Genomic DNA, 23463 nt, shown 5'->3' with positions numbered 1-23463 from the left:
CCTATCTCCACCTTGAAAAGTATGATTTGCAGGAGGATACCTTTCAAAACCTACCTCAAGGCTCACAGTGAAACAATGAAACAATGTGCTGGGTGCCCCTGTTTCTAACATAGACGGATTTCTATGGAGAGATGCATGTGTCTCTTCAACTCTTCTGAATAGGCCTATATGGAGCAAAATGAGCCTCTCTGCGGTGTGACAATTACGGTTAGCTGGAAGTATTTCTATCAAAAACTAACTCAGTTCTCACAGGGAAACAATGAGCTAGTTTTGCAGCTTCTAACATTCATGGTTTTCGTTTTGGTGAGATGCATGTATTTCTTCATCTCGGGTGAATAAGCCTCTTTGCAGCAAACAGAGCGTATGTCCAGCTTGAAACACTTAAGGCTCTGCAAGTATTCCATTCAAAATACAAATCAATTCTCACATGGAACAAGGCACTAGATGCTCCTGCTTCTGTCATCGATCCTATTCGTTCGATAGATACATGTGTTTCTTCAACTTAGCTGAATAGGCCTATTGGGAACAAAATGAGCATATCCCCACCTGGAAACCTACGATATGAAGGAAGTGATACTTTCAAAAACCAACTCGATTCTCCGACGGGAAATTTTGTGCTAGAAGTGCCTGTTTCTCACATAGATAGTTTTCTTTCGAGAGATACAACTGTTTCTTCAGCTTAACTGAATAGGCCTATGGGGAGGAAAATGAACCTATCTCCACCTTGAAAACCACGATTTGCAGGAAGTATTTCTTTCCAAAACTACCTCAGTTCTCACAGGAAAACAGTACGCTAGATCCTCCTGCTCTAACATTGATGGTTTTCCTTGTAGAGATACATGTGCTTCTTCAACTCTGCTGAATAGGCCATTTGGAACTCATGAGCCTTTCTCCAGCTTGAAATGTAGGATTTGCAGGATTTTTGCCTTTCAAAACTACCTCAACCCTCACAGGGAATCAACGTGCTAGATGCTGTAGTTTCTAACATACATGGTTTTCTTTAGACAGATACTTGTGTTTCTTCACCTCAACCGAATAGGTCTATTTGTAGAAAACAGATCCTATCTCCACCTGAATCACCTAAGTTGCCGAAATTATTCCTTTCTAAAACTAACTCATTTCTCACAGGAAAACAATGTGCTACATGCTCCTGCTTCTAACACAGATGGTTTCCCTTGAAGAGATACATGTGTTTCTTCTACTCTGCTGAATAGGCCTTCTTGGAGCTACATGAGCCTTACTCCACATTGAAAACTGTCATTGGCATGAAGTATTTCCATCACACAAAGTAAATTCTCATAGGGAACAATGTGAAACATGCTCTTGCATCTAACACACATGGTTTTCTTTTGAGAGATACATGTGTTTCTCAACTCAGCTGAATCGGCTTCTTTGGAGCAACATAAGCCTTTCTCCACCTTTAAATCTACGATTTGCATGAAGTACTTCTTTCAAACTAATTCAACTCTCTCAGGGAAACAATGCACTAGAGTCTCCTGATTCTAACACAGATGATGTTCTTTCGAGAGATACTTGTGTACCTCTCGTGTGTAGGTCAATATTCCTATTTGGAGCAAAAGGAGGCTATCTCCACCTTGAAAGTTGCGATTGGCTGGAAATATTCCTTTCAACGCTAAATAAATTATCACAGGGAAACAATACACTAGACGCTTCTGCTGCTAACATTGATGGTTTCATTGGAGAGATACATGTGTTTCTTCAACTCTGCTGAATAGGCTCTTCTGGAAAAAAGTGAGCCTTTCTCCAGCTTGAAATGTATGTTTTGCAGGAAATATTCCTGTCACAAACTACCTGAACTCACAGGAAATCATGTGCTAGATGCTGCAGCATCTAACACACATGGTTTTCTTTGGAGAGATACATGTGTTTATCCACTGCGCTGAATAGGACTATTTGGAGCAAAGGGAGCACATCTCCACCTTGAATCACCTAAGATTCAGGAAGTATTCCTTTCCAAAACCAAGGCAGTTCTCACAGGGAAAACGTGCACTGGATGCTCCTGCTTCTAACATTGATGGTTTTCTGTCTACAGACACATGTGTTCTTCAACTCACCTGAATTGCCCTATAGGGAGCACACACAGCCTGTCTCACCCTTGAAAACTATGATATGCAGGAAGTATTTCTGTCTCACACTAAATCAATTCTCACAGAGCAACAAGGTGCTAGATGCTCCTGACTCTAACACAGATGGTTTTCTTTCGAGACATACATGCGTTTCTTCAACTCAGCTGAATAGGTCTTTTTGGAGAAACATGAGACTGACTCCACCTTGAACACTAGGATTTGCATGAAGTGTTTCAATCAAACTAACTCAATTCGCATAGGAAACAATGTCCTACATGCTCTTGATTCTAACGCAGATGGTTTTCTTTCAAGAGATACCAGTGTCTCTCCAACTTAGCTGAATAAGCCTATTTGGAGTAAACAGAGCCTACCACCACATGCAAAACTATGATTTGCAGGAAGTCTTTCTTTCAAACACTAACTCAATGCTCACATGGAAACAATGTGCTAGATGCTTCTGCTTCTAACATTGATGTTTTTCCTTAGAGAGATACATGTGTTTCATAAACTCTGCTGCAAAGTCCTATTTGGTACAAAACGAGTATTTCTACAGCTTGAAATGTACCATTTCCAGGAAGTACTCCTTTCAAAAAGTACCTCAACTCTCACAGGGCAATAATTTGCTAGATGCTGCAGCCTCTAACATACATGGTTTTTTTTTAGACATCCATGTATTTCTTCATCTCAGCTCAATAGGCCTATTTGGAGCAAACAGAGCATAACTTCAGCTTGAAACACAGAAGTTTCTCGAAGTATTCCTTTCAAAATGTAAGCCAATTCTCACCCGGGACAATGAGCTCGATGCTCCTGCTCCTAATATACATGGTATTCTTTCAAAAGATACATGTGTTGCTACAACTTAGCTGAATAGGCATATTTGGAACAAAATGAGACATTCCCCACGTTGAAACCTATGAACAGCCGGGCGTATTCCTTTCAAAACCTTAGTCTATTCTAACAGGGCAGGCAGTTCTAGATGGCCCGGCTTCTAGCACTGATGGTTTTCCTTGGAAGATTCATTTGTTTCTTCAACTCTGCTGAATAGGCCTCTTTGGAACATAATGAGCCTCTCTCCACCTTGAACAGTCGGATTTGCAGGAAGTATTTCCTTCCAAAACTACCTCACATCTCACAGGGAAGCAATGTGCTGGTTGCTGCAGCTTCTAACTCACATGGTTTTCACTGAAGAGATACATGTGATCCTTCAAAAACTCAGCTAAGTAGAACTATTTGGAGCAAACAGAGCATATCTCTACCTTGAAACACCTAAGTTGTAGGAAATATTTCTGTCGAAAGCCAAGTGAATTCTCACAGGGAAACAATGCACTCCATTCTCCTGCTTCTGACATTGCTGGTTTTCTTTATAGATATACTTGTGCTCTTCAACTCAGCTGAATAGGCCTATTTGGGGAAAACAGAGCCTAGCTCACGTTGAAAACTATGATTTGCTGGAAGTATTGCTTTAGAAAATCTAACTCAATTCTCACAGGGAAACAATGTGCCAGAACGTCCTGCTTCTAACGCAGATGGTTTTCTTTCAAGAGACACATGTGTTTCTTCAACTTCGCTCAATATGCATAATTGTAACAAAATGATCCTATAAGCATCTTGAAAAGTATGGTTTGCAGGAAGTATTGCTTTCAACAACGAACTCAGCTCTCACAGGGAAACAAGGTGCTAGATGCTCCTGCTTCAAACATAGATGGTATTCTGGCGATAGATACATGTGTTTCTTCAACTTAGCGGAATAGGCCCACTTGCAACAAAATGAGCCTTTCCCCACTTTGGAACCTATGAATTGCAGGAAGTATTCCTTTCAAAACCTTAGTCTATTCTAACAGGGGCAGAATGGGCTGGATGGTCCTGCTTCTAGCACAGATGGTTTTCCTTGGAGTGATACGTGTGTTTCTTCAACTCTGCCGAATAGGCCTATTAGGAACAAAAGGAGCCTTTCTCCACCTTGAAAAGTGTAACTTGCAGGAATTATTCCTTTCAAAAACAAACTCAATTCTCACAGGGAAATCATGTTCTTGGTGCTGGATATTCGAAAATAAATGTTTTTCTTTGGAGTGATACATTTGTTTCTTCAACTCAGCTGAATAAACCCACTTGGAGCCATCAGATCCTATTTCCACCTTGAAAACTACGATTTACAGGAAATATTTCTTTCCAAAAGTATCTCACTTCTCACAGGTACACAATGCACTGGATGCTCCAGCTTGTACATGATGATTTTCCTTGGAGAGATACACGTGCTTGTTGCACTTTGCTGAATAGGATTACATGGAACAAAACGAGCCTTTCTCCAGCTTGAAATGTAAGATTTGTAGGAAGTATTCCTTTCCCGAACTACCTCAATTCTCACAGGGAATCAAGGTGCTAATGGTTGCAGGTTCTATTATACATGGTTTTCTTTCGAGAGATATATGTGTTTCTCCATCTCAGCTGAATAGTCCTATTGCAAGCAAACAGAGCATATCTCTACCTTGAAACACCTAAGTTGTAGGAAATATTTCTTTCAAATACCACGTGAATTCTCACAGGGAAACAATGCACTCCATTGTCCTGCTTCTGACATTGCTGGTTTTCTTTATAGATATAGTTGTGTTCTTCAACTCGGCTGAATAAGCCTATTTGGGGAAAACAGCGCCTACCTCACGTTGAAAACTATGCTTTGCAGGAAGTATTCCTGTCACAAACTAAATCTTTTCACACAAAGATATAATGAGCTACATGCTCTTGACTCGAATCCACACGGTTTACTTGGAGAGATATATGTGTTTCCACGTCTCAGCTGAATAGGCCTGTTGGCTCAACCACATCCTATCTCCACCTTGAAAAGTATGATTTGCAGGAGGATACCTTTCAAAACCTACCTCAAGGCTCACAGTGAAACAATGAAACAATGTGCTGGGTGCCCCTGTTTCTAACATAGACGGATTTCTATGGAGAGATGCATGTGTCTCTTCAACTCTTCTGAATAGGCCTATATGGAGCAAAATGAGCCTCTCTGCGGTGTGACAATTACGGTTAGCTGGAAGTATTTCTATCAAAAACTAACTCAGTTCTCACAGGGAAACAATGAGCTAGTTTTGCAGCTTCTAACATTCATGGTTTTCGTTTTGGTGAGATGCATGTATTTCTTCATCTCGGGTGAATAAGCCTCTTTGCAGCAAACAGAGCGTATGTCCAGCTTGAAACACTTAAGGCTCTGCAAGTATTCCATTCAAAATACAAATCAATTCTCACATGGAACAAGGCACTAGATGCTCCTGCTTCTGTCATCGATCCTATTCGTTCGATAGATACATGTGTTTCTTCAACTTAGCTGAATAGGCCTATTGGGAACAAAATGAGCATATCCCCACCTGGAAACCTACGATATGAAGGAAGTGATACTTTCAAAAACCAACTCGATTCTCCGACGGGAAATTTTGTGCTAGAAGTGCCTGTTTCTCACATAGATAGTTTTCTTTCGAGAGATACAACTGTTTCTTCAGCTTAACTGAATAGGCCTATGGGGAGGAAAATGAACCTATCTCCACCTTGAAAACCACGATTTGCAGGAAGTATTTCTTTCCAAAACTACCTCAGTTCTCACAGGAAAACAGTACGCTAGATCCTCCTGCTCTAACATTGATGGTTTTCCTTGTAGAGATACATGTGCTTCTTCAACTCTGCTGAATAGGCCATTTGGAACTCATGAGCCTTTCTCCAGCTTGAAATGTAGGATTTGCAGGATTTTTGCCTTTCAAAAACTACCTCAACCCTCACAGGGAATCAACGTGCTAGATGCTGTAGTTTCTAACATACATGGTTTTCTTTAGACAGATACTTGTGTTTCTTCATCTCAACCGAATAGGTCTATTTGTAGAAAACAGATCCTATCTCCACCTGAATCACCTAAGTTGCCGAAATTATTCCTTTCTAAAACTAACTCATTTCTCACAGGAAAACAATGTGCTACATGCTCCTGCTTCTAACACAGATGGTTTCCCTTGAAGAGATACATGTGTTTCTTCTACTCTGCTGAATAGGCCTTCTTGGAGCTACATGAGCCTTACTCCACATTGAAAACTGTCATTGGCATGAAGTATTTCCATCACACAAAGTAAATTCTCATAGGGAACAATGTGAAACATGCTCTTGCATCTAACACACATGGTTTTCTTTTGAGAGATACATGTGTTTCTCAACTCAGCTGAATCGGCTTCTTTGGAGCAACATAAGCCTTTCTCCACCTTTAAATCTACGATTTGCATGAAGTACTTCTTTCAAACTAATTCAACTCTCTCAGGGAAACAATGCACTAGAGTCTCCTGATTCTAACACAGATGATGTTCTTTCGAGAGATACTTGTGTACCTCTCGTGTGTAGGTCAATATTCCTATTTGGAGCAAAAGGAGGCTATCTCCACCTTGAAAGTTGCGATTGGCTGGAAATATTCCTTTCAACGCTAAATAAATTATCACAGGGAAACAATACACTAGACGCTTCTGCTGCTAACATTGATGGTTTCATTGGAGAGATACATGTGTTTCTTCAACTCTGCTGAATAGGCTCTTCTGGAAAAAAGTGAGCCTTTCTCCAGCTTGAAATGTATGTTTTGCAGGAAATATTCCTGTCACAAACTACCTGAACTCACAGGAAATCATGTGCTAGATGCTGCAGCATCTAACACACATGGTTTTCTTTGGAGAGATACATGTGTTTATCCACTGCGCTGAATAGGACTATTTGGAGCAAAGGGAGCACATCTCCACCTTGAATCACCTAAGATTCAGGAAGTATTCCTTTCCAAAACCAAGGCAGTTCTCACAGGGAAAACGTGCACTGGATGCTCCTGCTTCTAACATTGATGGTTTTCTGTCTACAGACACATGTGTTCTTCAACTCACCTGAATTGCCCTATAGGGAGCACACACAGCCTGTCTCACCCTTGAAAACTATGATATGCAGGAAGTATTTCTGTCTCACACTAAATCAATTCTCACAGAGCAACAAGGTGCTAGATGCTCCTGACTCTAACACAGATGGTTTTCTTTCGAGACATACATGCGTTTCTTCAACTCAGCTGAATAGGTCTTTTTGGAGAAACATGAGACTGACTCCACCTTGAACACTAGGATTTGCATGAAGTGTTTCAATCAAACTAACTCAATTCGCATAGGAAACAATGTCCTACATGCTCTTGATTCTAACGCAGATGGTTTTCTTTCAAGAGATACCAGTGTCTCTCCAACTTAGCTGAATAAGCCTATTTGGAGTAAACAGAGCCTACCACCACATGCAAAACTATGATTTGCAGGAAGTCTTTCTTTCAAACGCTAACTCAATGCTCACATGGAAACAATGTGCTAGATGCTTCTGCTTCTAACATTGATGTTTTTCCTTAGAGAGATACATGTGTTTCATAAACTCTGCTGCAAAGTCCTATTTGGTACAAAACGAGTATTTCTACAGCTTGAAATGTACCATTTCCAGGAAGTACTCCTTTCAAAAAGTACCTCAACTCTCACAGGGCATTAATTTGCTAGATGCTGCAGCCTCTAACATACATGGTTTTTTTTTTTAGACATCCATGTATTTCTTCATCTCAGCTCCATAGGCCTATTTGGAGCAAACAGAGCATAACTTCAGCTTGAAACACAGAAGTTTCTCGAAGTATTCCTTTCAAAATGTAAGCCAATTCTCACCCGGGACAATGAGCTCGATGCTCCTGCTCCTAATATACATGGTATTCTTTCAAAAGATACATGTGTTGCTACAACTTAGCTGAATAGGCATATTTGGAACAAAATGAGACATTCCCCACGTTGAAACCTATGAACAGCCGGGCGTATTCCTTTCAAAACCTTAGTCTATTCTAACAGGGCAGGCAGTTCTAGATGGCCCGGCTTCTAGCACTGATGGTTTTCCTTGGAAGATTCATTTGTTTCTTCAACTCTGCTGAATAGGCCTCTTTGGAACATAATGAGCCTCTCTCCACCTTGAACAGTCGGATTTGCAGGAAGTATTTCCTTCCAAAACTACCTCACATCTCACAGGGAAGCAATGTGCTGGTTGCTGCAGCTTCTAACTCACATGGTTTTCACTGAAGAGATACATGTGAACCTTCAAAATCTCAGCTGAGTAGAACTATTTGGAGCAAACAGAGCATATCTCTACCTTGAAACACCTAAGTTGTAGGAAATATTTCTGTCGAAAGCCAAGTGAATTCTCACAGGGAAACAATGCACTCCATTCTCCTGCTTCTGACATTGCTGGTTTTCTTTATAGATATACTTGTGCTCTTCAACTCAGCTGAATAGGCCTATTTGGGGAAAACAGAGCCTAGCTCACGTTGAAAACTATGATTTGCTGGAAGTATTGCTTTAGAAAATCTAACTCAGTTCTCACAGGGAAACAATGTGCCAGAACGTCCTGCTTCTAACGCAGATGGTTTTCTTTCAAGAGACACATGTGTTTCTTCAACTTCGCTCAATACGCATAATTGTAACAAAATGATCCTATAAGCATCTTGAAAAGTATGGTTTGCAGGAAGTATTGCTTTCAACAACGAACTCAGCTCTCACAGGGAAACAAGGTGCTAGATGCTCCTGCTTCAAACATAGATGGTATTCTGGCGATAGATACATGTGTTTCTTCAACTTAGCGGAATAGGCCCACTTGCAACAAAATGAGCCTTTCCCCACTTTGGAACCTATGAATTGCAGGAAGTATTCCTTTCAAAACCTTAGTCTATTCTAACAGGGGCAGAATGGGCTGGATGGTCCTGCTTCTAGCACAGATGGTTTTCCTTGGAGTGATACGTGTGTTTCTTCAACTCTGCCGAATAGGCCTATTAGGAACAAAAGGAGCCTTTCTCCACCTTGAAAAGTGTAACTTGCAGGAATTATTCCTTTCAAAAACAAACTCAATTCTCACAGGGAAATCATGTTCTTGGTGCTGGATATTCGAAAATAAATGTTTTTCTTTGGAGTGATACATTTGTTTCTTCAACTCAGCTGAATAAACCCATTTGGAGCCATCAGATCCTATTTCCACATTGAAAACTATGATTTACAGGAAGTATTTATTTCAAAAACTAACTCATTTCTTGCATGGAAGCAACGTGCTAGAGGCCCCTGCTTCTAACATTGATACTTTTCCTAGGAGTGATACAGTTGTTTCTTCAATTCTGATGAATAGGACTGTTTGGTACAAAATAAGCCTTTCTGCCTTTTTCCCCCATGAAAAGTATGATTTGCAGGAAGTATTTCTTTCAAAACTACCTCCACTCTCATAGGGAATTAATGTGCTAGATTCTGCAGTTTGTAACATACATAGGTTTCTTTGGAGAGATACATGTGCTTCTTCATCTCAGCTGAATAGGCATATTTGGATCAAACTAAGCCTACCTCCACTGGAAATGCGTAAGTTGCAGGAAGTATTCAACTGTAAAACTAACTCAATTCTCAAGGGAAACAATGTTCTACATGCTTCTGCTTCTAACACAGATGGTTTTCTTTCGAGAGATACATGTGTTTTTCAACTCAGCGGAATAGGCTTATTTGGAACAACATGGGCTATACTCCACGTTGAAAACTACGATTTACATGAAGTATTTATTCCAACTCACACATGTGACAGGGAAAGAATGTGATAGATGTTCCTGATTCTACACAGATGGTTTTCTTTAGAGAGATACATGTGTTTCTCAACTCTTCTAAATAGGCCTATTTGGAAGAAAATGAGCCTTTCCCCACTTTGAAAGGTATGATTTGCAGGAAGTATTCCTTTCAAAAACTACCTCAACTCTCAAATTGAAAAAATGTGCTAGATGCTGCAGCTTCTAACATAGGTCGTTTTCATTGGAGAGATACATGTGTTTCTTCAACTCAGCTGAATAGGCCTATTTGGAGCAAACAGAGCCTATCTCACCCTTAAAAACTATGATTTGCAGGAAGTATTCCTTTCCAAAACTAAATAAGTTCTAATTTTGAAACAAAGTTTTAGATGCTTTATCTTCTAACATACCTGGTTTTCTTTCAGGAGATACATGTGTTTCTTCAATTTAGCTTTAGGTCTATGTGGAGCAAATAGAGCATATCTCCACCTGAAACACCTTAGGTACAGGAAGTATTCCTTTGAAACACTAACTCAATTTTCCTAGGGAACAATGTGCTATATGCTGTAGCTTCTAACGTGGATCAGTTTCATTGGAGTGAAGCGTGTTTCTTCAACTCAGCTGAAAAGGCCTTTGGAGAAAACAGAGCATATCCTTACCTTGAAACACCTAAGTTTCTGGAAGTATCCCTTTCACAAACTAAGTCAATTCACACAGGGAAACAGTGCGCTAGATGTTCCTGCTTTTAACACAGATTGTTTTACTTGGAGAGATATATGTGTCTTTGCAACTATTCTGAATAGTCCTGTTTGCAAAAATTAAGCCTTTCTTCACCTTGAAATGTATGATTTGCAGGATGTTTTCTTTTCAAAAAGTACCTCAACTCTCACAGGGAATCAATGTGATATATTCTGTAGCCACTAGTTTAGATGGTTTTCATTGGAAAGACACATGTGTTTCTTCAACTCTGCTGAATAGACCTACTTGGAACAAAATGAGCATTACTCTACCTTGAAATGTATGATTTGCAGAAGGTAATCCTTTCATAAACTACATCAAGTCTCACAGGAAATCTACGTGCCAGGTGCTGCAGCTTCTAACACACACCGTTATCTTTGCAGAGATACTGTGTTTCTTCAACTCACCTGAATAGGCCTATTTGGAGCAAACACAGCATTTCTCCCCCTTGAAACACCTAAGTTGCAGGAAGTATTCCTTTCAAAAACTAAGTCAATTTTCACAGTAAAAAAAAATGTGCTAGATGCTCCTGCTTCTAACATTGATCATTTTCTTTATAGAGATAAATGTGTTACTCAACTTAGCAGAATAAGCATACATGGACCAAAGAAAGACTATCTCACTTATGATAACTCTGATTTGCAGGAAGTATTGCTGTAAAACTTTAAATCAATGCAAACAGAGAAACAATGTGCTACATGATCTTGACTCTAACACAGACGGTTTTGTTTCTATGGATCCATGTGTTTCTTCAACTCAGCTAAATAGGCCTATTTGGAGCAACATGAGCCTTACTCAACCTTCAAAATTGTGATTTCCATGAAGTATTTCTTTCAAAAACTAACTCCCTTCTCACAGGGAATCAATGCACTAGATGCTCCTGATTCTAACACACATGGTTTTCTTTGCAGAGATATATGTATTTCTTAAACTTAGCTGAATGGGCCTATTTGGAGCAAACAGAGCTTATCTCCACCTTGAAAACTATGATTTGCCTGAAGTATTTCTTTCAAAAACTAACTCACTTCTCACAGGGAAACAATGCACTAGATGCTCCTGCTTCTAACATTGATGATTTTCCTTGTAGAGATACATGTGTTTCTTCAAATCAGCTGAATAGGCCTATTTGTAGCAAACAGAGCCTATCTCCATCTGAAACACCTAAGTTGCAGGAACTATTCCTTTCTGAAAGTAACTCAGTTCTCACAGGGAAACAATTTGCTACATGCTCCAGCTTCTAATACAGATGGTTTTCTTTCAAGATATACATGTGTTTCTTCAACTCAGCTGAATAGGCCTATTTGAAGCAACATGAACCTTACTCCACCTTTAAAATTATGATTTTCATGAAGTATCTCTTTCAAAAACTCAGTTGTCACATGGAAACAATTCACTAGAAGCTCCTGATTCTAACACAGATGGTTTTCTTTAGAGATGCCTGTGTCTATTCAACTTAGCTGAATAGGCCTATTTTGAGCTAACAGAGCCTATCCCACCTTGAAAACTATGATTTAATGGAAGCATTTCTTTCAAACACTAAATCAATTCTCACATGGAAACAATGAGCTATATGTGCCTGCTTCCAACACTGATGGTTTTCCTTGGAGAGATACATGTGTTTCTTCTATGCTGCTGAATATGCCTATTTGAAACAAAATGAGCCTTTCTCCAGCTTCAAATGTATGATTTTCAGGAAGTATTCCTTTCACAAACTACCTGAACTCTCACAGGGAATCAATGTGGTACATGCTGCAATTTCTAACATACCTGGTTTTCTTTGGAGAGATACATATGTTTATCAACTCAGCTGAATAGGCCTATTTGGAGCAAAGGAAGTTCATCTCCACCTTGAAACAACTAAGTCACAGGAAGTATTCTTTTCAAAAACTAAGTCAATTTTCATAAGGAAAATGTGTGCTAGATGCTCCTGCTTCTAACATTGATGGCTTTCTTTATAGAGATAAATGTGTCTTTGAACTCAGCTTAAGTGGAATATAAGGATCAAACAGAGCCTATCTCACCTTAGAAAACTATGATTTGCAGGAGGAATTCCTTTCAAACACTGAGTCAATTCTCACAGGGAAAAAATGTGCTAGATATTCCTCAGTCTAACACAGATGGTTTTCTTTGAGACATATATGTGTTTCTTCAACTTAGCTGAATAGACCTATTTGGAACACAATGAGTCTTTTCCCACTTTGAAACCTTTGATTTGCAGGAAGTATGCCTTTCAAAAACTAAGTCAGTTCTCACAGGGAAACAATGAGCTAGTTGTTCCTGGTTCCAACATAGATGGTTCTCCTTGGAGAGATACATGTGTTTCCACAACACTGCTGAATGGGCCTATATGCCTGAAACTGTGCCTTTCTTCACCTTGAAAATATGATTTGCAAGAAGTATTCCTTTCAAAAACTACCTCAACTTTCACAGGGAATCAATGTGGTATATGTTGTAGTTTCTAATTTAGATGGTTTTACTTGGAGAGATACATGTGTTTTTTCAACTCTGCTGAACAGGCCTTTTTGGAACAAAATGAGCCTTTCTCCACCTTGAAAACTATGATTTCCAGGAATTATTCCTTTCAAAAACTGACTCCTTTCTCTAGGGAAACAATGTGCTAGATGCTGCAGCTTCTAACATAGATGGATGTCATTGGAGAGATACATGTGTTTCTTTAACTCAGTTTATAGGCCTATTAGGAGCAAACAGAGCCTATCTCCCCTTTGAAAACTGTGATTTGCAGGAAGTATTCCTTTCAAACACTAACTCAATTCTCACAGGAAAGTAATGTTCTAGAGGTTTCTACTTCTAATACAGATGGTTTTGTTTCAGGGGATAAATTTGTATCTTCAACTTAGCTCAAATGTTCTATTGGAACATAATGAGCCTTTCCCACCTTGAAACCTATGATTTTCAGGATATATTCCATTCAAATACTAAGTCTATTCTAACAGGGAAAGAATGTGCAAGGTGCTCCTGTTTCTAACACAGATGGTTTTCTTTCAAGACATACATCTGTTTCTTCAACTTAGCTGAATAGTCCTATTTGGAGCAAATACAGCCTATCTCAACCTTGAAAATTTTTATTTGCAAGAAATATTCCTTTCAAAAACGAACTCAGTTCTCACAGGGAAACAATGCACTAGATGCTCCTGTTTCTAACAGTGATGTTTATCCTTGGAGAGATACATGTGTTCTTCAACTCTGCTGAATAGGCCTATTTGGAAAAAAATGAGAATTTCTCCAGCTTGAAATGTGTGACTTTCAGGAAGTACTCCTTTCAAAAACTACCTCAACTCTCACAGAGATCAATGTGCTAAATGTTGTGGTTTCTAACATACATGGTTTTCTTTGGAGAGATACATGTGTTTCTTCAACTCAACTGAATAGGCCTATTTGGAGCAAACAGAGCATTTCTCCACTTTGAAACACCTAAGTTGCTGGAAGTATTCCATTCATAAACTAAGTCAGTGCTCACAGGGAAACAGTGCACTAGATGCTCCTGTTTCTAACATTGATGGTTATCCATGGGGAGATACATGTGTTTCTTAAACTCACTAAATAGGCCTATTTGGAATAAAATGAGACTTTCTCCACCTTGAAATCCTGGATTTGGAGGAACTATTCCATTCAAAAACTAAGTCAGTTGTCACAGGGAAACAAACACTAGTTGCTCCTGCTTCTAACGTAGATGTTTTTCCTGGAGTGATACATGTGTTTCTACAACTCTACTGAATAGGCCTATTTGCCAGAAACTGAGCCTTTCTCCACCTTGAAAAGTATGATTTGCAGGAAGTATTTCTTTCAAAAACTACATCAATTCTCACAGGGAAACAATGTGCTAGGTGCTGCAGCTTCTTTGGCGAGATAGATGTGTTTCTTCAACTCAACTGAATAGGCCTATTTGGACCAAAGAGAGCCCACCTACACCTGAAAACTATGATTTGACAGAAGTATTCCTTTCCAAAACTAAATCAGTTCTCAGTTTGAAACAAAGTGCTAGATACTTTATCTTCTAACATACCTGGTTTTGTTTCAAGAGATACATGTGTTTCTTCAACTTAGCTTTAGGTCTATTTGGAGCAAATAGAACATATCTCCACCTTAAACATCTAAGGTACAGGAAGTATTCCTGCTCCTAACATCAACGGTTTACTTTATAGAGATAAATGTGTTCCTCAACTTAGCAGAATTAGCATACATGGAGTAAACAGAGACTACCTACCCTTGACAACTCTGATTTTCAGGAAGTATTGCTGTCAAACTCTAAATCAATTCTCACAGAGAAACAATGTGCTACATGCTCCTGACTCTAACACAGATGGTTTTGTCTCGATAGATACATATGTTTCTTCAACTCAGCTGAATAGGCCAATTTGGAGCAACATGGGCCTTACTCCACCTTCGAAATTTTTATTTGCATGAAGTATTTCTTTCAAAAACTAACTCCCTTCTCACAGGGTATCAATGCGCTAGATGCTGCTGATTCTAACACAGATAGTTTCTTTGAGAAATACATGTATTTCTTCAACTCTGTTGAACAGGACTATTTGGAGCACACAGAGCCTATAACCACCTTGAGAACTATGATTTGCAGGAATTCTATCGTTCACAAACTAACAAAGTTCTCACAGGGAAACTATGCACTAGATGCTCCTGCTTCTAACATTGATGATTTTCCTTGCAGGGATAAATGTTTTTCTTCAAATCAGCTGAATAGGCCTGTTTGTAGCAAACAGAGCCTTTCTCCGTCTGAAACACCTTAGTTGCAGGAAGTATTCATTTCTAAAGTAACTCAGTTCTTACAGGGAATCCATGTGCTACATGCTCCTGCTTCTAAAACAGATGGTTTTCTTTCGAGATATACATGTGTTTCTTCAACTCAGCTGAATAGGCCTATTTGGAGCAACATGAGCCTTACTCCACCTTTAAAACTATGATTTTCATGAAGTACTTCTTTCAAACACTCAATTGTCACATGGAAACAATTTGCTACATGCTCCTGATTCTAACACAGATGGTTTTCTTTCGAGAGATGCCTGTATTTCTGCAACATAGCTGAATAGGCCTATTTTGAGCAAACAGAGCCTATCTCCCCCTTGAAAACTATGATTTGCTGGAAGTATTTCTTTCAAAAACTAAGTCAATTCTCACAGGGAAACAATGTGCTAGTTGCTCCTGCTTCTAACATACATGGTTTTCCTTAGAGATATATATGTGTTTCTTCAACTCAGCTGAAGAGGCCTGTTTTGATCAAGCAGATCCTATTTCCACCTTGAAACTATGATTTGCAGAAGGACTTCTTTCAAAAACTAACTCATTTCTCCTAGAGAAACAATGCACTAGATGCCTCTGCTTCCAACAGTGTTGATTTTCCTTGGAGATATACATTTGTTTCTTCAACTAACTGAATAGGCCTATTTGGAAAAAAAGAGCATTTCTCCAGGTAGAAAATATGATTTGCAGGAAGTGTTACTTTGAATAACTACCTCAATTCTCACAGGGAGTCAATATGCTAGATGCTGCAGCTTCTGATATACATGGTTTTCTTTGGAGCGATACATGTGTTTCTTCAACTCTGCTGAATAGGCCTATTTGGAACAAACAGAGCCTATCTCTACCTTGAAAACTATGATTTGCAGGAAGTATTCCTTTCAAAATCTAACTCAATTCTCACAAGGAAACAATGCTCCTGCTTCTAACACAGATGTTTGGAGCGATACATGTTTCTTCAACTCAGCTGAATAGGCCTATTTGGAAGAAAAATAGCCTATTACCACCTTTAAATATCCATGTTGCAGGATGTATTCCTTTCAAAAAACTAACTCCTTTCTCACATGGAAACAATGTGCTAGATGCTGCTGCTTCTAACGTAGATAGTTTTCTTTGGAAAGAAATATGTGTTTCTTCAACTCAGATGAATAGGCCTATTTGGAGCAAACAGAGCCCATCTCCACCTGAAACACCTAAGTTGCAGGAAGCATTCCTTTCAAAAACTTACTTAATTCAAACAGAGAAACAATGTTCTAGATGCTCCTACTTCTGACAGATGGTTTTCTTTCGGGAGATATATGTGTTTCTTCACCTCAGCTGAACCACGCCTATTTGGAGGAAACAGAACCAATCTCCACCTTGAAACACCTCAGTTGCAGGAAGCACTCCTTTCAAAATCTAACTAATTCTCGCAGGGCTCAATGTGCTATATGCTCCTGCTTCTAACACAGATGGTTTTCTTTCGAGAGATAAATGTGCTTCTTCAACTTAGCTCAATATCCTGTTTGGAGTGAACAGAGCCTGTCTCCACCTTGAGAACTATAATTAGAAGGAATTATTCCTTTCAAAAACTAACTCAATTCTGACAGCGAAACAATGTGCTAGATGCTGCAGCATCTAACATAGATGGTATTCTTTGGAGAGATACATGTGTTTCTTCAATTCAGCTGAAAAGGTCTACTTGGAGCAAACAGAGCCTATCTCCTCTTGAAACATCTAAGTTGCAGAAAGTATTCCTTTCGAAAACTAATTTGATTCTCACTGGGAAACAGTGAGCTGGATGCTCCTGCTTCTAACATGGATGGTTTTCTTTGGAGAGATACATGTGTTTCTTCAAGTCAGGTGTATAGGCCTGTTTGTAGCAAACAGAGCCTATCTCCACCTTGAAAACTTTGATTTACAGGAAGTATTCCTTTCAAAAACTAACTCAGTTTTCAAAAGGAAACAATGTGCTGGATGCTCCTACTTTTAACAAGATGGTTTCCTTTGGAGAGATACATGTGTTTCTTCAACGTAGCTTAATAGGCGTCATTGGAACAAAAGGAGCCTTCCCCGCCCCCCCCCCTTGAAAACTTTGATTTGCAGGAAGTATTCCTCTCAAAAACTAACTCAATTTTCACAGGGAATCAATGTGCTAATGCTTCAGCATCTAACATACATGGTTTTCTTGGAGAGACATGGTTTTCTTGGAGTGTTTCTTCAACTCAGCTGAATAGGCCTATTTGGAACAAACAGAGCCTATCTCCACCTGAAACTCCTAAGCTGCAGGAAGTATTCTTTTCTTTTTTTTTTTAATTCATATGTGCATACAATGTTTGGGTCATTTCTTCCCCTCCCCCCACCCCCTCCCTTACCACCCACCCCTTCCCCTCCTTCTCCCCCCCCACCCCGATACCAGGCAGAAACTATTTTGCCCTTATCTCTAATTTTGTTGAAGAGAGAGTATAAGGAATAATAGCAAAGAACAAGGGTTTTTGCTAGTTGAGATAAGGATAGCCATACAGGGAGATGACTCACATTGATTTCCTGTGCATGTGTGTTACCTTCTAGGTTAATTCTTGGAAGTATTCTTTTCAAAAATTACCTCAATTCTCACAAGAAAATAATGTGATAGATGCTCCTGTCTCTAAAACAGATGGTTTTCTCTCAAGAAATACATGTGTTGATTCGACTCAGGTGACTAGGCCTATTGGAGCAACATGAGACTTTGTCCACATTGAAAACTATGATTTGCCAAAAGTACACCTTTCAGAAGTAACTCATTTCTCACAGGGTAACAATGTGGTAGATGCTCCTGCTTCTAACACAGATTGTTTTCTCTGGAGTGATACATGTGTTTCTTTCCTTAGCTGAATAGGCCTATTTTTAGCAAACAGAGCTTACCCCCACCTTAAAAACTTGATTTGCAGGAAGTATTCCTTTAAAAACTAACTGAATTCTCACAGGGAAACAATGTGCTAGAAGTGATATACACTCCGGCTTCTAACATAGATGGATTTCTTTGGAGACATACATGTGTTTCTTCAACTCAGCTGAATAGGCTTATTGGGAACAAAATGAGCTTTTCTCCACCTTGAAAACTATGATTTCCAGGAAGTATTCATTTCAATAATAACTCAACTCTAACCCTAAACCTAACCCTAACCATAACCCTAAATCTAATCCAAAACCTAACCCTAACCCTAACAAAACCCTCACCTTAATCCTTACCATAACCCTCACCCTCACCATCACCCTCTCCCTCACCCTAAATCTCACGCTAACCCTCACCCTCAACTTAACCCTCAACCCAACCCTAGCACTATCCCTATCCCTAGCCTTAGCCCTCATCCTAATCCTAACCCTAAACCCTAAATTGTAACCCTAACCCCAACACCAACCCCAACTCACCCCAACCTCAACCCTAACCTAACCCTAACCCTAACCTTACTCTAACCCTAACCCTAACCTAACCCTAACTCTCACTCTAACCCTAAATCCTAACCCTAACCCTAACCCTAATCCTAACCCTAACAATTCTTGCATCAGATAAGTAAATTTCAAACCTAAATTCATCAGAAAACATAAAGACGGTCTCTTCATATTCACAGAAGTAGCCGCTCCTCCACATCATAGTAATATTTAACTACATGAACCCCATTTTGATATAGCCAACTCCATTAGTCATATGCTGTTGTCCTTAAAAACATAAATACAGCCCAAAACAGTGATAGTAGGAGACTTCAACAACCTGACTGTAACCAATAGATAGGTCATCCAGCCATAAGACATCAAAAAGGAAATTATAATTGAATGGCACCTTAGATTAACACAACCTACAGACTATTCCATCTAGCAAAAGCACAATACACATTCTCTCAGCTGCCCATTGAACTTTTTCCAAAATTGATCATAATTTAGTTCACAAAGCAAGTCTTATCAAATATAAGAAAACTAAATAACCCCATCCATACTGTCCAAACTCAACAGATAAAAATTAGAACTCAGCAACAAAACAGCAGAACATACTCAAACACCTGGAGACTGAACCACACATTGCTCCTTGACCAGTGGGTCATTTTTTTTTATTTCACATTCTTTTCTTTTATTGTTTTATTATTCATATGTGCATACAAGGCTTGGGTCATTTCTCCCCCCCTTGCCCCTGCCCCCTCCCGTACTACCCACTCCACCCCCTCCCTCTCCCCCCTACCCCCTCAATACCCAGCAGAAACTATTTTGCCCTTATCTCTAATTTTGTTGAAGAGTATAAGCAATAATAGGAAGGAACAGAGTTTTTGCTGGTTGAGATAAGGATAGCTACACAGGGAGCTGACTCACATTAATTTCCTGTGCGTGTGTGTTACCTTCTAGGTTAATTCTTTTTGATCTAACCTTTTCTCTAGTTCCTGGTCCCCTTTTCCTATTGGCCTCAGTTGCTTTTAAGGTATGTGCTTTAGTTTCTCTGCATTAAGGACAATAAATGCTAGCTAATTTTTTAGGTGTCTTACCTATCCTCACCCCTCCCTTGTGTGCTCTCGCTTTTATCATGTGCTCAAAGTCCAATCCCCTTGTTGTGTTTGCCCTTGATCCAATGTCCACATATGAGGGAGAACATACGATTTTTGATCTTTTGGGCCAGGCTAACCTCACTCAGAATGATGTTCTCCAATTCCATCCATTTACCAGCGAATGATAACATTTCATTCTTCTTCATGGCTGCATAAAATTCCATTGTGTATAGATACCACATTTTCTTAATCCATTTGTCGGTGGTGGGGCATCTTGGCTGTTTCCACAACTTGGCTATTGTGAATAGTGCTGCAATAAACATGGGTGTGCAGGTGCCTCTGGAGTAACCTGTGTCACAGTCTTTTGGGTATATCCCCAAGAGTGGTATTGCTAGATCAAATGGTAGATCAATGTTTCCAGTGGGTCATTGAAGAAATAAGGTAATAAATCAAAAAGTTCTTGGAATTTAATGAAAATGAAAACAGTACCAATTAGAACCTATGGGACACAGCAAAGGCATTGCTAAGGGAAAGTTTACAGTCATGGATGTACACGTTAAAACACAGAAAGATCTCAAATAAATGACCAACTGCTTCATCTTAAACTCCTAGAAAACAAGAGCAAGTTAAACCCAAAATAATCAGAAAGAGAGAAATAATAAAAAAAATAAGGACCAAAGTCAATGAAATAGAGAATGAAAAACATACAAAGAAGCAACAAAAAAAATCTAAAAGATAAATAAGATTGGGAAAATAGCCAAATTAATAAAATTAGTAATAAAAAAGGAAAGATCACAGTAAACACCAACAAATCTAGGGAATCATTAGGGATTACTTTGAAAACCTATAGTCAAATAAATTGGAAAATCTAGAAGAAATGCACAGATTTCTAGACACATATGACCACACAACATTGAACCATGAGGATATAAATCACCTGAAATTGAAGCATCAGTAAAGAGTCTCCCAATAGAATATTCCAGCACTTGGTGGTTTCACTGCTGAATTCTACTAGACTTTAAAGAAGAACTAACAGCAACACTTCTCCATCTTTTCCATCTTTTCCATGAAATAGAAAGGGAAGGAACACTGCCAAAGTCATTCGCATGATGTTACACTCATCCCAAAACCAGACAAGGATCCAAAAAGAGAATTAGTGGCCTGTCTTTTTATAGAACTTCGATGCAAAAATCCTCAATAAGATATTGGTAAATTAAATTCAACAACATATCAAAAAGATCATACACCATTGCCAAATCAGTTTCATTCCAGGGATATAGGAATGCTTCAACATACAAAAATCATTAAATATAATACAGCATATACTAAGAGAAGCAAATAGAAAAACCATATGATCATCCCAATAGACGCAGCAAAAGCCTTCAGCCAAATTTAACATCCTTTCATGATAAAAGGTCTGGTGAAACTAAGAATAAAAGGAATGTATCTCAACATAACAAAGGCTATAAATGACAAGCCTATAGCCAACACCATCCTAAATGGGAAAAGACCTAAACCGTTTCCTCTAAAGTCAGAAACAAGACAGGGATGCACACTCTCCACTTTTATTCAACCTTGCCTTGGAATTCCTAGCTAGAACAGTCAGACAGGAAGAGTAAATAAAAGGAATTCAAATAGTAAAAGAAGAAGTCAAACTATTCCTATTTGCAGATGACATGATCTTATACCTTAAAGACACAGAAAACTCCACCAAAAAACTCCTAGACATTATAAACAACTTCAGCAAAATTAGTGGGATACAAAATCAATTTACAAAACTCAGTAGCCTTCCTATGTACCAACAATGAACAGACTGAGAAAGAATATAGGAAAACAATTCCACTTACAATAGCCCCAAAAAATAATAAAATACCTAAGAATAAATTTAAAGGAAGTGAAAGACCTCAACAATGAAAACTATAAACTATTAAAGAAAGAAACCAAAGAAGACTACATAAGATGGAAAGATCTCCCATGCTCATGGACTGGCAGAATCAATATTGTAAAAATGGCTATGTTACCAAAAGCAATCTACATGTTCAACACAATTCCCACCAAAATTCCAATTTTATTCATCACAGAAATTGAAAATTCAACCCTAAAGTTCATTTGGAAGCATAAAAGATTGTAAATAGCCAAGGCAATACTAAAAAAGACCAACACTGGAGGTATCACAATACCTGACTTCAAACTACACTACAGAGCCATAGCAATAAAAACAGCACAATATTGGCAAAAAAAAAAAAAGGATATGAAAACCAAGGGAACAAAACAGAAGACCCAGATAGGAACCCATGCAGCTATACCCACTGGATTTTTTAACAAAGGTGCCCAAAATATATGATGGAGGAAAGACAGCCTCTTTAACTGGTATTGCTGGAAATATTGGATACATGCATGCAGAAAACTAAAGTAGATCCATTTCTTCCACCCTACACAAGTATCAACTCAAAATGGATAAGCACCTTAATAAGACCTAAAACTTTGAAGCTAGTGCAGGAAGGAACAGGGAATACACTAGACCTTATAGGCACAGGCAGTAACTTCCTAAATAGAACACCAGTGGCTCAGCAACTAAGAGAAAGGATTGACAAATGGAACTACATGAAACTAAAAAGCTTCTGCACAACAAAAGAAATAGTCACCAGATTGACGAGGCCACCCACAGAATGAGAGAAAATCTTTGGCAGCTATACATCTGATATGGGATTAATAACCAGAATATTACAGGAAGCTCAAAAAATTAAACTCAAAATGAAAATTAATGACCCAATGAATAAAGGTAAATGAACTGAACTGAGACATTTCAAGAACACATGAAGAAATGCTCAACATCCCTGGTCATGAAGGAAATGCAAATCAAAACCAGGTGAAGATTCCACCTCACTCCTATTAGAATAGCAATCATCAAGAACATAAACAACAAATGCTGGCAAGGATATGGGGAAAAAAGAACCTTCATACACTATTGGTGGAAATGTAAATTAGTAAAACCTCTATGAAAACAGTATGGAGGCTCATCAAAAAATTAAAACTAGAACTGCCATAGGATACAGCAATTCCACTCCTAGGGATATACCAGAAGGAACGTCAGTCAGGTTACAATAAAGACACCTGCACACCCATGTTTATTGCAGAATTATTCATGATAGCTATGGAAACAACCAAGATGCCCCACTACTGATGAATGGATTAAGAAAATGTGATAGATAGATAGATGATAGATAGATAGATAGATAGATAGATAGATAGATAGATAGATAGATAATAAATATACAACGGAGTTTTATTCATCCATAAAGAAGAAGGAAATTTTGTCATTTGCAGGTAAATGGATGGAAATGGAGAACATCATTTTAAGTGAAATTAACCAGGTTCAGAAAGGAAAAGGCCATGTTTCCTCTTATATGTGGAATATACACCTGATACAAATATAAGCAATATTATGAAAAACAGGAGCTCATTAATGGGAGAAAGAGGGCAGAAGAAGGAACTTAAGAAGGTGAAAATGGTTGATGCATTTTCTATACAAGAATGAATAAAGAATTTTCAAACTTGTTGAAATTACCATAAGAAGGGGACTAAGGTAGAAGGGAGAAAAATAGAGATGAACCAAGTTGGGTTATAATACATATATATATGGAAATGTTACAATAAAAATCGCTGTGTAGCTATCTTATACTAACAAAAATCTATTTTTTCAAAAATGTGAAACAAGTCCTGTCTGGGGATTGGCACCAGTGAGAGGGGGAAGATGTGGAGAAAG

This window comes from Castor canadensis, chromosome 12 (genome assembly GCF_047511655.1).
Source record: "Castor canadensis chromosome 12, mCasCan1.hap1v2, whole genome shotgun sequence".
Lineage (NCBI taxonomy): Eukaryota > Metazoa > Chordata > Mammalia > Rodentia > Castoridae > Castor > Castor canadensis.
The sequence above is the reverse complement of the archived record's forward strand: the minus strand, read 5'-3'. Positions refer to the sequence as shown.